Raw genomic sequence first — 15,354 nt, 5'->3', positions numbered from 1 at the left:
CTGTGATGATGCTGCTTGAGGTGATGATGCAGAGATCGTCTGAGGTCCAAGATGTTCGCCACTGTGTTTTCTGTTTATACAAATATTCTCTTGAGTCTGAAGGTTCTTCAGGATGTAACATCTCACATGTTCTCCTCAATTACGTTTTTTCTCTGTCTTAATAGTTTGTGCATCTTTGAAGACAATGGACATTATAATGAGTAGAAATACAGGAGGGCTTGTGGCCTGACTTCACTAATGACTCAATGAACTCTTCTTTTGGACCTGGATATTGCTTCAGTCTCTTTCTCAGCTCTGGAAAGATACCACAATTATTCCTGTTTTGGTCATCAAGTGCTACCAACTCCCAGCTCTGGATTAACACAACTATTTCACATGGCAAATGGAGAAACTGAAGCTCCGAGAGTTGCCATCAATGGTACTGTGATAAGTCTCCTGACGACAGATGAGAACTCTTTGGGTTACTTGCACCATATGGACTTGGGATACTTGCACAATATTCCAGTGCTCATCTTGCTTATCGCAGGACATTTCTTTTTTCTTTTTTTTTTGGAGAGGTTTTTGCTATAGGGCACGTGCGCTCGCCAGACAGAGACAGAGAGACAGAGAGACAGAAAGCGAGAAATCACGCCCCCCCCCCCCAGAGGGGATGGCCACACCGCAATCCCTTCTCTTCCATTCTCCTCTCGGCATCTTGGGCATGCACGCACATGCGCCTGGAGTGAGTTCTAAGTCACTTGGTCCAGGACTCGAACCGTGGTCGACTATGTGGGAGTCCAGCGACATAGCCATTACGCTAACTGCTGGTCCTGATTGCAGAACATTTCTGAGGGAGGTGGAATTATTCTTTATTTTTCACATAAGATTAAATGCAAGAAAAAAATACACCAGTACTACTTTTCTTTTCCCTTCCATAAGACCAATGTCTTTACTAGGACATTAAAAGTTGAAAAACAGAAGTTTTGACTTCACATTTACCATTTACATTTGTTTCTGACTTAATATTTATTCAGAAATAAAGTTTATCTTGAGATTTTCCTCCTAATATTATGTTCTTAAGATTCATTATTCTCCCATGTACTTTTTAATTTAAGCAAACAAGTTAAGAGGATAGATATACTTGGAATTGAAGGTCTAAATGTGATCTTTCATAAGTTAAAAATACTGCAGTCTGGTCATGTCTACTGAACTCCAAATATTTATTTCAGAGGCAATCTTTCTTTTCCTAGCAGTTCAGGGCCAAGCTTTGATTTGGCAGGCAACCAAACCCTCCCATGTGACTTTGATCCCTGAATGACTGACTGCCTTTAAACAGCTCATGTTTTATTAGAGTGTGTGATTAAAACATGAAGGCAAGTGATGAAATCGTGGCCAGGGAGACCATCTGGATATATGGTCCACTCTCAAGAGAGAACTGATGTGGGATCTATTAAACTAAAATTAGGCTGTGCCATACTGTAGGGCAGTTGTGCTCTGAGCCATGTCACAGAGCAGTTCCATAAGCATCCCAACACTGTGCACTCGAGCGTCCTCACTGACGACTGGTGCACACCAGCCCACCCGCATAGAGAAGTTGCTCCTGTTCATGGAGCTAACTCCAGCCCAGTCTTTAATAAGTGATTGGTGTTTTTCTCTATCCTACAGCCTTCTCTGGTCCCTAGGAAGGACACGTTTTCTTCTTCGGGCCTCCTATTATGCCTTCTGAGTATCTTTGCTGTGGCGCTCAAGCTTGAATGTAAACATCGACTTCCCTGCATGTCATTCCAGGAGATTATAATTCTTTAAAAATGGGAAATGATTTTCGTGTGTTTTTCTATCCTCAGTGCCTAACACAATTGTGTGTATGTGTGTTTTTCTGATTGAGTTTTCTCTAATAAGTATTTGTTGAAGGATGAGGAGGAACTATAGGCAAAAATCCACAAATATACTCATTTCATCCATCTTTTGCCTGTGCCTGTCCCTGTATGCTATCCAGAATGTGTCCTTTAAATATTTAATGACTTAGCTGTCATCCCACTGTGCTGTAAACACCTTCAGGGCAGGACCTGGAAGGGGTCCGTTCTTGTGCCCTGGTGCTTATCTGTAGTGGCATCTTTGATGGTTGTTGAAGGGCTTCATTACTTGCTGCTTCCTCCTCTTCTGAAACTTTTCCATCATTGCCCACCTCTTATTCCATGTTTGGTCACACTGAACATTCCCCAGGTTGTTCTCTTTTGCCTATATACTTTCACATTCTGTTTCTCTACTCTAAACACCCCTCTCCTTATCTAACTCTTAATTTTGCTTTAGATCCAGCTTAAACATGATACAATTCATAATGACCTACCTGAACACTCCTCTCTGTCTGAGTATGCTCACACAGCACCTCTAACATCAAATATATTCTTTGTTATGTCTTTGTAAGAGAATGTCATCCTTCCTGAACTGTAAAGTTCATGGGTCTTGCTCTCCAACAACCCCCCAGCACTCATCACAATGGCTGGCATGTACTAAACACTTCATAAATAGTGTTGAAGAAATGACATCTAAATTTTCCAGAAGTCACATGTATTCTCTGTATCTCCCAAATGAAAGGTGATGGCAAGGTGGTCTGGGATCTTAAATAGACAGGATGAAAATAGTGCAACTTTCTAAGCCAGTCTTCCTTCACTCTTGTCTCTCACATTTCTCTTCATTCCAATTAGTGCAGTTTCATAACCACTCCCCTTTCCGAGAAAGCCGTCCTTGCCATTTTCCACCAACTGATGTACACTTCTCTTGCCCATTGTGATTCAAAATTTGCTCCTTTAAAATCCATTGCATAACCCCAGGAATACCAGTTCCTTTTTTTATATAGTTCATTTGGCAGAATATTTAATTTGCTATTATTTCTTAGTCCTTAAGTCTGTGTTCAGTTCATATTGTGATGTTTTTAAATGGAAACTGAGGCCCAGTCTCTGTGGTTCGGGTGGTAGCATATCACACTGCAGAGCAGAAAGTCATATGCTGACCCCAAAGATGGAATCTTGATCAGCCTGAAAAATCTATGAGCTGCACTCTGCTATGCTGAGCACCCTGGCAGACTAGTGGAGGAAGATCATGGCACAATTGAACCCTGGAATGGGTGCTATTTGCTCTTTGTCCTTCTCTCTCATGAGCATTCATGTGCTCCTTTATGATTTTTTTGAAAAATGGACATTGAGAAACAGGACAAAGTCCAGAGAAGTAACTGATGTTAAAGAGCTAGGACATCTCTCATTGAAGTAAACACAAAGAGATTATGAACACTGTGAGTTCATTTCTTCAAGTATTACCGAAGAACAGAGCACCAGGACTGAGAGATGGAAGATGGAAATAACAAGGACATCCAATCTGAAGAAAACCTTAGAATGAGACTAAAGAAAGGTCTCTGACCTATGGGGGCCTAGGTTCAGGTTGGGGAGCCTCTAATGAATCCCTTTTGAGACAAAATCTGTTCAGGTGGACTTAGAGGACTTTTAAGATCTCTTTTAATTCTACACCCTGTGGTTCATTATTAGCACATGATTATGAATGGCTATTTTTAAGTTAAAAAATAAGATGTACGGATTCTGACATTTCTTCTAAGCCATAAAACCTCCTTTTCACTCCAAGAATTTGCTAGACTCTCAAACCACAAATATGCCATTAAGATAAATAAAAATTTTAGATAAAAGAGAAGTAAAATAATGCCTTTTTAGGTGTAGTATGCAGGAAAATATGCCCAAATAACCACTCCTTTTTTCTTTAAGGTTATAGGAAAAAGAGACTTCAGCTCTAGAGCTGTTCCTTGTCTGATTCCATAAATACTCTCTCCCTGGGAACTGAAATCGCAGCTGCACTGTGATCCTTTCTCTGTGTTTTTCTATCTTTCATCTTCACATGGGCATGTTGCTGAAGGAAGGCAATTATGTGCCATCAAGTGCTGCTGGAATATCAAAATATGGCTTTTCTTAAAAGTACTTTTCCCTCCTTAAGGGTACAACTCACAGAATTGTTTTTTGAGGTATGACTCCTCTACAAACTTTTCTCTTCTCTCACCATTTTCTTACAGACCCAGAGTACAGCAATACATTTTCGCCTGACTTTTCATAGATTTCTGCTGTTATCTGTCACCTCACACTCCAGATGAAAATGTTTGCTTCCAACGTCTTTTTAAAGATAAATATGCTGACTAAACCGCACCTGTTCCAAAAAGTGTTAATAATTCTTCACCAAACCTTTTTCTCCTCTGAAGCAAATGGCTGTTTGCAACCAATGAAAGCATAACCTTTTTCTCCTCTGAAGCAAATGGCTGTTTACCACCAATGAAAGCCTGGTTTTATTTATAAGGAGGAAGCTCCTGTTTTGGAAGAGTTTATTATTCTTTGGCATGAAGACAGACCTTGGTTTATTGGCCCAAGATGATTTGCAGCAAAATTGTGTCCGCATAACTGGAGAGGTAATTAAGCTCACATTGGGGCTATCTGTCCTGCTGTCAGGGACGGGAGAAAGTCCCTGATGCAATTTAACTTCAGAAATGCTGACACAGAGTCCTGGGGGTGGGATACAGGAGATATGCTGAATGTGGGAGTCATTTTTCCTACAGTGGTCATTGTTACCTCTTATGAAATTCAGCATAATCCTAGAGAGAGCAAAAGTACGTCGAAATCAAACAGAATCTACAGCCGCAAAAAGAAACTGTGTGAAAAGATCAACAGAAGCCAGAGGAAACATCAGTTCATTTTCCAGCCTTTCCAGGCAGGAGGGGTATAGGATGGCAGTAAGAGGATGTGCTGTGAGCCAGGCTGCCTGGGCTTAATTTCTGCCTCTGCCTTTTGCCAGCTGGTGACCTGAAGCAAAGTTCTTAGCTAATCTAAACCTTCATTCATTTTTCTATAAAATAGAGGGTATTAGCAATAGTACCTCAAGGGGTTGTTGCAAAGATGAAATAACATAGTTCAAGTAAAGGGATTATAACTGCCATCGTCTGAGTGTTTGTGTCCTTCCCTCCAAATTCACATGTTGGAATCTAATCCCCAAGGTGATCCTATTAGGATGTGAGACTGTGGGAAGTGATTAGGTCATGAAGACAGAGCTCTCATGAATGAGATTGATGTCCTTAGAAAGGCTGCCCCATAGAGCTGCCCCATCCTTTCCTCCTTGTGAGAACAAGTAAGACAGTGCCATCTGTGAGCCAAGAACTAGGCCCTCACCAGACTGCATCTAATGGGCCTTCGTCTTGGATTTCCCAGCCTCCCCAACTGTGAAAAGGACATTTCTGCTATGTAAGATACCCACTCTATGATATTTTGTTATAGCAGCTCAAATAGACTAAGACAATGAGCAAATCTGGAACAGTAAAAGTTAGTAAATATCTACCCTAAATTCCCATGACTAGAGTTAAAAACATTTATGCCTTTTGATCTCATCTAACATGTTAAACAGTTTACTCATCACCTCTGAAAATCCATCTTTGACAAATTTAAGGCAACTGTATTTAAAATGTCTTCTCGTGTGTTGGCTTCGGCAGCACATATACTAAAATGTCTTCTCGTCACACCTCTCCAGCGTCAAGTGGTCTTTATTTTCTGTGTCAGGAAGGGGTGAAAGGATGTGATAACAATATTTAAGATGGACTGTGGTAAGGAGTTTGTAGGGCGAGGAGAGATGAGGCAGTTTTTCTTAGAAATGCGAAACTCTTTCATGAAAGCATTAAATGGCATGAAAATTACACACATAAAACACTACCTCACATGGAGAAAAATCACTCTTTCATTTGGAAAATGTGTGACCTGGCTTGCAGTTTGGGCCTGGAACACCCTTCACTAACTCAAGGCACCCACTTAGCACAAGTAGGAAGTAAAGCAGGGTTGTGTGCAGAATGTCAGGGGCCTCTCTGCTTGGTTAAGTGGAGGTCTGTGTCAGGTTCTTGACGAGCAAATGACACAACTGCCACTGCCATCCATGGATTAAGGAAGCTGCAATCCATATGGCTGACTGCCTGGTTCAAATTCCCTGGCTTGACAGCTTTAAAAACACACTGAGTACTTGTGTGTGTACCCCAAATTTCAACAATGTGGAGAAACGGAGGAGAGAGGATTATAGTGTTATTGAGACCCGTTTGGGAGGTGTTTCCTTCCTCTCTGTTTCTCTGGTGAACTCATTCACCTTCAGCAAATTTAAAGAAAATAAAACGTTGGGACTAGCAGTTGGTGTAATGGCTATGTGGCTGGACTCTATTAGTTGACCATGGTTCGAGTCCCAGACACAGTGTCTTAAACTCACTCTGGGTTCATGTGTGTGTGTGATCCCAAGAGGAGAATGGAGGAGAAGGGATTTCCGTGTTGCCATCCTTCCTGGGGGATGATATTTTGCTTTCTGTCTCTCTGTCTCTGTCTGTCTTTCTGGCAAGTGCACATGCCCTGTAGCAAAAACCTCTCCAAAAAGAAAAAAAAGGAAAGAAAGAAAAGAAAAATAAAATCTTTGGAAAGCAATCAGTCATACCTCTAAGTATGTCAGACTATTACAGTTGAGTAGGATTCTTTTTCTTAATAATAAAAGGCAAATGTTCATGAGAGAGAGAGAAAGGAAGGTAGAGAGAAAACACCCTCAACAGGTTCATGTCACACGAGTGTCTTTCTCTAGCCCTCTATCTCCTCAGGGCCCTGGGCACTCACACATGCCCAGTATGGACTTTGAAAGTAAGGTATCCACAGATGGACAGCTCTGCCCATGTCAGTTTCTTGCCCTGAGTGGGAACTTGATGTTGATCAAGCACCCCAGTGAATTCATTACATCCATGATATAATGTCTGTGCTCTGTCCACTACATCAAGCAGCTTGTCTCTGCACCCTTGTATTTACTTAAGAACCCAGACACATCAAGCCTCGTTACACCTGTGTGGAATAAACAACAGGGCCAAGTTGTTACATGGCCTATTAAAAAGACATGGACCAAATTCAAGGGACTGAGTTTGATCTGCCTCTGCTGATAACAGAACTATGAACTTTAAGAAGTCACTTTCACTTTTGAGCCCTTACTTTGTGACCTGTGAAGTGGGACCTAGCAGTATCTGGCCCAGTGCATGGAGTTCTTTGAGGATAAAATGGGAATATGGATGTAAAACACCTTTGATTTAATGCTATTATTGCGATGAAAGTGGTAAAAATGGCTAGAGTAAGGTAAGATTGCCAGGCACTGCTAGATGTGGACAGCAGCCTGGATTGTCATCAGTCTTACCAATGTGACTTCTACTTAGAACAGGCCACCACCCATGCCTGGGAAGACGCCAGTCCCAAAATGAAGTGTTCAAGAGGCTTCATGGCTGAGGCAGGAGATACCTGAGAATTAGGGCCATCTTCTTCCTCATATTTTCCATATGGCATGTGGATAAGGATTCCAGCAAAAAGATGATAATACAGACAAGACTAATATCATTAGTGCTTAAACCCTTAAGAGAAGACATTTTTGGAACAATGGGGCAGATAGGTGGCCTTTCTTTACAACTGGTGGAAGGAGATGGGAAGACCAGAGGCCCGTAATGTCTGCACCACTCCAGCACAGTGTTGCTGTCTGGGTAGCCTCTGAAAGGTTACCTTCGTGGACTTAGGAGTGGACAAGCTATGAATACAAAACTATCTTTAGGCAATCATCACTCACTCATCCACTCATTAAAAATTAGTGAATTCATGCATTCAACAGCTATTTTACATTGCCAGGCTATGATGCCAGGTACGAGGGCAGGCACTGGATTTAAAAAAAAAACCAACCCAGCAAGATCTGTTCTCATGTGAAATATACATTAGAATGTGGCAAATAGGCAGCAAAGCAAACAAATTGGATTAAAATAAGGATTTCAGGAATGAGCAAGTGGTTTAGGCACTGGACTCCCAAGTAGTCAACCACTGTTCAAGTCCTGGACCCTGTGGCTTAAAACTCACACTGGGTGCAAGTGTACGTATAACCAAAATCCTGAGAGAAGAATGAAAGAGAAGGGACTGTGGTGTGGCCATCCCCCCTGGAAGGTGATTTCTTGCTTTCTGTTTTTCTGTCTCTCCAGTGAATACACATGCCCTATAACAAAAATCTCTCTTTAAAAAAAAACAAAACCAAAAGGATTCCATATACTGATAAACACTCTGACAAAGCAACAATAAGAACACACACACACAAACCCAGAAAGATCACCTAATTACATTTTTTTTTCAGTTTCATTATCGGCCACATGGAATTTGCAATGCCAATCAGCAAACCTCAGAACGGGAGGATATATTTGTCAAACATGCCCCAGATAAGGGATTGATAACTAGAATATACAGGGAATTCAAGCAATCACCCCCCCTCCCCCCATCAACCTAGTTAAAAGACAGGCAAATGAGTTGAACAGACAACTCTCTAAGAAAGACATACAAACAGCTAAAAAGCATATGAAAAAATGCTCAAAAATTCCTTATCATAAGGGATATGCAAATCCAAACCATGATTAGATATCACCTTATCCCAGTCAGAATGGTTAAGAAAAAAAAGAATGATAGGTGTAGACAAGCCTGTGATGAAATAGGAACTCTCCTATACTGTTGGTGGAACTGTAAATTAGTACAGCCTCCACAGAGAACATTATGGTGGTTTACAAATAGAACTACCATAGAATCCAGCAATTCTACCCCTTGGTATCTACTCAAAGGACAGGAATACAGTCAGTCAGGAAAAGACATGCACATCCATGTTTATTGCGGCATTATTCACAATTTCCACATGTCCATGAACAGATGAATGTATTGAAAAATGTGGCACATATATATTATTGAATACTACTCAGCCATAAAAAAATTAGACCCTGGCATTTAATGGAAAATGGACAGATTTGGGAGACTTACTGCTAAGCAGAGCAAGCCAGACTATGAAAAAGAGGCATTGAATGTCCCCACTAAATATATACTAAATGTCCGCACTCTATGGCAGAAACTGAAAGGTTGGAAGCTATAAAAGCATCGAGAACAATCGTGGATGCTAGGGACAGTGAGGAAGGGGGTGGGAAATGGAGGAGGGTGAGAGGAAGGGAATGAAGGAGAAAAAGCAGCAGAACATTTAAGGGACGCAAAATGGAAAATGATGTTGATGAAACATGTATAATACCTTTACCTGGACTAATATACAGTGTATCCATGCTGGGAAAATTCATTTTGCATGCTATAATTATATACATTGACAAAATGTATAAAAATAAAAAAATGAAAAATACATGAAGAACAAAATAATTTGTAGTATTCTTAGGAGAAAAGTACCAAGTAGATTTCTTGGCACACACTGGGTGTCTAATCAGTGTTAGTTTCTTTAAACATTCTCTTTGTTACATTTTTTATTTTTTGCTTTTAACTTTGTAACAGGAGTGAAAATGTGTTAATAAAACTTGAAAATTGAAAGTTCTCCAAAGAATGGTAAACAATCTGCAAAACAGAGCCGAGGAGAAAATGGTTGCAGCCATTTGACTGGTATTTTTTTTTTTTTTTCGATTGGTATTTTGTGGGAAGGAGTGCTATGGGTGGCTGTCTCTACATGGGCGCTAACTACAAGCTTAAGTATGAGGTGGAAAATTTTTCTTTCTCTTTTAGACGTTCCTCTAAATCTTTCCCAGCTACTGGTAAGAAAGAGCAGGTCCTATCGTTCATCTCGTGACTCTTCGAAATCAAGCTCCAAGGTCATGTTCAAAAAAAAAAAATCACTCTTTTCAGTTGTGAGAATGATAGCTGCCCACCTCTTATTAAGCACCTATTATTTGCTAGGCCCTATGCATTACATGAACTGTCTCATTTAATTCTCAAAAGGACCTAAGAATGGATGCAATTCTCTCTACTGCTTCTTTTCCCAAAATATTTTAAAATTAAAGACTACTTTGTACAGCGGTCTTAGGTTCACAGCAAAAGTGAGAGGAAGGTACCTCTCCCTCACTCAGTGCCCCACATTTGCGTATCTTCTCCCAGTATCAACATTTCCCACCAGAGAGCTGCATCTGTAACAATCAACCAACCCACGCTGACACATCTCAATCCCTAAAGTCCACAGGGTTCACTTACTTTTTTAATATATATTTCATTTTTTATTGAATTTGTAATAAAGGAGGTGGGGGGCACTTAAAGAGTCAGAACCCACATTAGACATTAGGGAGACGAAATTAAATTAAATCAAGAGGGAGAGCTAGTTAGAGCCCACCTTTTAACATCAACTCAAGAAACCTGGGTGATGGGACCAGCGGTTAGCGTAATGGCTACGTCGCTGGACTCCCACGTAGTCGACTACGGTTCGAGTCTTGTATCTGGCGACTTAAACTCACGCCAGGTGAGTGAGCCTGCGGGCCCAAGATCCCGAGAGGAGAATGGAGAAGGGATTGCAGTGTGGCCATCCCCTCTGGGGGGTGATTTCTCGCTTTCTGTCTCTCTGTCTCTGTCTGTCTGGCGAGCACACGCGGCCTATAGCAAAAACCAAAAAAAAAAAAAAAAAAAGAAAGAAAGAAACCTGGGTGAAAGCAAAGGGTTAAGAGAAAGGAGAAACAGACAGTCTCTTCCTTCTGTCCTCTTCCAGCACCCCCGGGGTTACCCGGCTGCTGCATGGACTCTCCCCTCCCACACACAGATGTCCTTCCTCCTGTCCACACCCTCCTTGACAGTGGCCGGGTTGGCCTTAGCCCGCAGAAGTGGAGGAGTCAGGGAGGTCCAGGAGTAAGGAAGGATCAGCAGGGACCCCAATACTGATTCTCTTGTGGTTGGAGGTGGGCAGGAAGGAGACCAGCTCAAATACTGAGCAGCCTGAAAAAAGAAGAAAACGGCGAGAAACAGGAAGAGGGAATCCTGCCAACTTGAGGTCGGGTGACCCTGTCCCAGATCCACACCTGTAGCCCTACGGAAGGGCTCGTGGGCATTGAAGACGGTGGTGAACAAGCCAAAGGGAAGAGCACCAACACCAAACGAGCAGCGAAAGCCCCCGGTATCGCCAAATGGCTGGAAGCCCCTTCTGCTCTCAGAGGGGGTCGCTGGCCCTGGGGGCAGGGTGGGGTCTTCAGTCGGGATCCTGAGGCTTCTGGTTCCCTCGCCCATAAAGTGGGACGACATTTTCTGCTGATCTCAGCTTTACACACGGGGCATTCTTGCCGCTCTGGTCGTGTCTCTAGCCACTGAGGAAAACAGGGCCAGCGGTACAGGTGGCCACACACGCAGACCGCGGCCTCCTGAGCCGTCTGCAAACATGTATCACATTCGAGGGTCGCGCCTGCCCCAACCCGGTGGTGCTTTGGCTCTTCGGGGCCCCAGACCTGCTCCTCCGCAGCTGCAATGGTCACCTCTTTGACTCCCACATTCCCCTCAGTCTCCCCTTCTAGGTTTCGTAAGTTCTGTCAGTGTGAACAAATGTATATAACGTGTGTCTATTAATATGGTATCATAAACTGTATTTTTACTGCACTAAAAATCCTCAGGGCTCCACATGTTGCCTTCTCTCCACTCCTGGCTACTATTGATCCTTTCTTTTCTTTTTCTTTTTCTTTCTCCTCCTCCTCCTCCTTCTTCATTTTCTGTTTCCATGCTTTGACTTTCTCTCATTTTTTTATAAATGAAAAATTTGAGAGAGAGTTTAAGATTCTTGGCCTATCAAGGGTATGGCAGAAACACTGTGTGAGACTGTCTAGGATTTATTACAATTTTTTTCAACTTATCATCTTGCTCTAGGTTGTCAGCTGGATACGACCCTGATGCTTGTTCTTAATATTGGCGTCCACCCTTCGTTTGACACATCCTCTGGCTTTGCCAAGTTTATGTCCCAAGTCTCTTAGTAGCCATTCTTCTTTTATCCCTGATGGCAGCCTAAGGGTTAAAGTTAATCCTAATCTTGTTGCAAACTCCAGTGTCCACAGTGGCCAGATAGATGGGATCAAACTAATGTACAGCATTAGACAGTAGTGGGGGCCGTGGCAAACAAGAAACACACAGCATGGAAGTGAGGTATCTGGCTACTTAGCTTCAGTTTTGTTGGCACATGAACAAGCAAGCGTTGCCAGTGAAGCTTAAAGTCGAGTTTTTATATGGAATGTCTTTTATTTTAACGACATGATGCTGTCCCAACAAAACTCATCTGTACACTCGTAGGCTACTAGGTTTTTCGTTCCGATTTTGAGAATTCAAGTCTAAAAATATTACCTGGAGGGAAGATTGAGGCTTGCATGCCACTTATGTCAAACTCGTGCTATGAAAAGTGTCTTTTTGTGCTCAAAATACAATATGAATCTGAGTGTGGTTGCATATATTTAGAATACTAGCTATTCAGAGGACTGAGGCAGGGGGACAGTGAATTTGAGACCAGCCTGAGCAATGTAGTGAAATTCTGAAACAAACAAAAAAACAAAACACAAAACAACCACAGAGAAAACTAACTTATTCAAAGAAATAACTTAGAGCTGGTCAGTGGTACAACTGGGACTTTGCCCTAATCCTCTGGCTCTCAGACCAATGTCCTTCCCCAGCACTGCCATTCCTAGTCAGTTTCAGCAGGTAGAGAAGAGTAACTAGAAATAGCTCTACCCCACTGCTGATTAGATTTGAAGGCTAAAAAAAGCAGAGGGAAAATGATTGGATTTAGAGGGATTATGTGATTGGCTCAATTTAGTATTTCCTAAGCTACTGTGGAATCGAAACCATCTTTATAGTATGTTCTCTGCTTCACAGGTGCTCAACATTTGAAGACCAACACCATTTCTATTTATTTATTTGTTTATATATTTATTTGCTACAGGGTGCATGCACTTGCCAGAAAGACAGAGAGAGACAGAGAGACAGAAAGCAAGAAAGCGCCTCCCCAGGGGGGATGGTCACGCCGCAATCCCTTCTCCTCCATTCTCCTCTCAAGATCTTGGGCATGCACACACACACGCGCCTGGTGTGAGTTTAAGCCACTGGGTCCAGGATTCAAACCGCAGCCGACTACATGGGATTCTAGTGACATAGCCATTACACCAACTGTTGGTCCCAAACAACACCATTTCTATACAAAAACAAAACAAAAACAACAACAACAAAACCCAAAAAAAGTATCACTTAGGGTGAAAATCCCCACTAGCTATTATATCCAACCATGCTAAAAGTCTCAACAGCATGCAGTAAACCTTTCTCATTCACACAAATTCCAATTCAGATAGTAGAGTGGTGCTCTTGGGAGGAACTTCCTCAACATGACTCAGGAATCCAGACTCCTGACACAGGAGCGGTGGGTGATCAGACCCAATGCCCACTCTGGTTCTTGTTCAATGCTCACAAAGAATTAATAACATGAAAAAAACAAGAACAATAAGTGATGGGGTTCTAAACTAGCGTCTGAGCAATGGATTGGCTTTCTGATAAGGAAGTGGACTTTAGAAAACCCCTTTCTGAACATTTATGCCTATGGTAGAGCAATAAAAGACTGAAAGATTTTTTTTTGAGATGTTTTCACTATAGGGCACGTGCACTCACCAGACAGAGAGAGAGAGACATAGAGACAGAAAGCAAGAAATCACCCCCCAGGAGGGATGGTCACGCCGCAATCCCTTCTCCTCCATTCTCCTCTCGGGATCTTGGGCACGCACGCACACGTGCCTGGCGTGAGTTTTAAGCCACCGGGCCCAGGACATGAACCGTGGTTGACTACGTGGGAGTCCAGCTACATAGCCATTACGCTAGCTGCTGGTTCCCAAGACTGAAAGATTTTTTAAAAAATAGTTAGTCTGAGCGATTTATTACCCTATTCTTTGTGGGTTCAACAGACCATGGCAATCTGTACTTCTTGTTAGAATACAGTTACCAAATAGAAACGATTGCTCTTTGCTATAGTTGCTTTGAATCCCAGGTTAGCCAGCTTTGTCACAACAGCCATAGTGACTCCATCTTGGGCCTTTTCCTGCCTATGTGCTCAATATCCCCATCTCCTGCCTTATTAAGAAGGAGTCATAAATTCTTTAGGGACATGTAAAAGGGTTGTATATTATACATTAACCAGACCATACAGGAAAAACATAAGAGACTTTGTTAAAAAAGAGAGACATAGTGACTTCCTTTTGGGCCCTTACCCTATCTACCTATAAGTGAGGTTTAACTTATCTCTCTTCCATACTGGGGCATAGTCATCTTCACATGTGGCCAGAGAAGAGGGAGGCTCAAATCTGAGAAAATTATTATTTTTTTTATGGAGTCAGCCTGGGAATAGTGCATTCCTTATGTCATGTTCTACTGTCTAGATCTGGTCATGTGGCCCACGTCTGGATGTGAGGAGGTGGGGAATACGAGTTTCCTAAGTTCCCTGGAATATAAAAAATGAATTAATGAATATATAATATTATCTCTAAGAAAGGAAAACCTAGAAACAAAAAAAGAATGGCAAGTGTTACTCTGTAGATATGACTCTTCCTATTGGAAGCTTGATTCTCTATGACTGAATTATGAAGATCAAGAACTTGAGTAGGGATGGAATTATTGTGCTCAGCAGCAGATGAAATGCAAGAGGTAGAGAAGAGAGTAGAGTGCTTCTCAACTGACAACTTGCTTCCAGAAAGGTATCCGCAGGTGCGGGTAAACTCCATACATTGAACTCTCCTTCCATATCCCTCTTTGTTCTATTCCTCTGAGATCTTGCTGTTGGCCCAGCTGGACCTAATAAGGTCCTCTTGACCATTCCCTTGTTCCATGGCACTGGTCAGTGGTCAGGGCCATTCTGGAGGTATGCCTCATATCTCTCCCACAATTAACATCACAGACTAGAGCCACAAAACCCCAGAGACTAACTCAGACATACTCTGCTAATTCTATTGATTAATAACCTGATCTGGTATTGAAATCCCTAAACAATGCATGTCTTTATTTGATTTACACATGCTTTGTTCTTGGCCTATAAACTTTGAATCTGTATTCGCTGATGGCTTGGACCATATTCCACCTGGCCATCAGTGGAACTTCCCTAGTAAGTAAACTTCATGACATTGTCTGCTGGACCTCTGAATGTGTTCTCTGGAATTGTTAAATATTGTGTGTGGCGCCCCCAGACTTAGGGGTCCCTGAAACAACAGGTCTGCCGGGCTCAAGGTTGCTGTGTGGTGCTCTGGAGGTTGATTCTTAGTGGGAACGTTCCAGTATTGGAAGGGCCAACAAATCAGAGCCCCTCTTTGATTTTCTCTCTCTTTTAGGAAGTCGGGTGTGGGAAAAGTTGATGATTTCCAGAAAATGACCATGTCTCTCTCTGCCTGGCATCTTTCCTTATAAAAACATTGTACTCTTTCATATTCTTGAAGGGTTGGGGTTTTGTTTTTGGAGAGATTTTTTTTTTTTTTTTTTTTGCGATAAGTGGCGTGCGCGCGCCAAACAG

General features: G+C 42.1%; 1 pseudogene; it reads right to left on the bottom strand.

Annotated features, from left to right (window-relative positions):
- Window positions 1-10,568: 10,568 nt before the first annotated feature.
- LOC102493976 (E3 ubiquitin-protein ligase RNF5 pseudogene) lies at window positions 10,569-14,575 on the bottom strand (annotated as a pseudogene).
- Between the last annotated feature and the right edge of the window lie 779 nt (window positions 14,576-15,354).

This window comes from Tupaia chinensis, unplaced genomic scaffold, assembly GCF_000334495.1.
Source record: "Tupaia chinensis unplaced genomic scaffold, TupChi_1.0 Scaffold147282_1, whole genome shotgun sequence".
NCBI classification, from domain to species: Eukaryota; Metazoa; Chordata; class Mammalia; order Scandentia; family Tupaiidae; genus Tupaia; species Tupaia belangeri.
The sequence above is the reverse complement of the archived record's forward strand: the minus strand, read 5'-3'. Positions and strand labels throughout refer to the sequence as shown.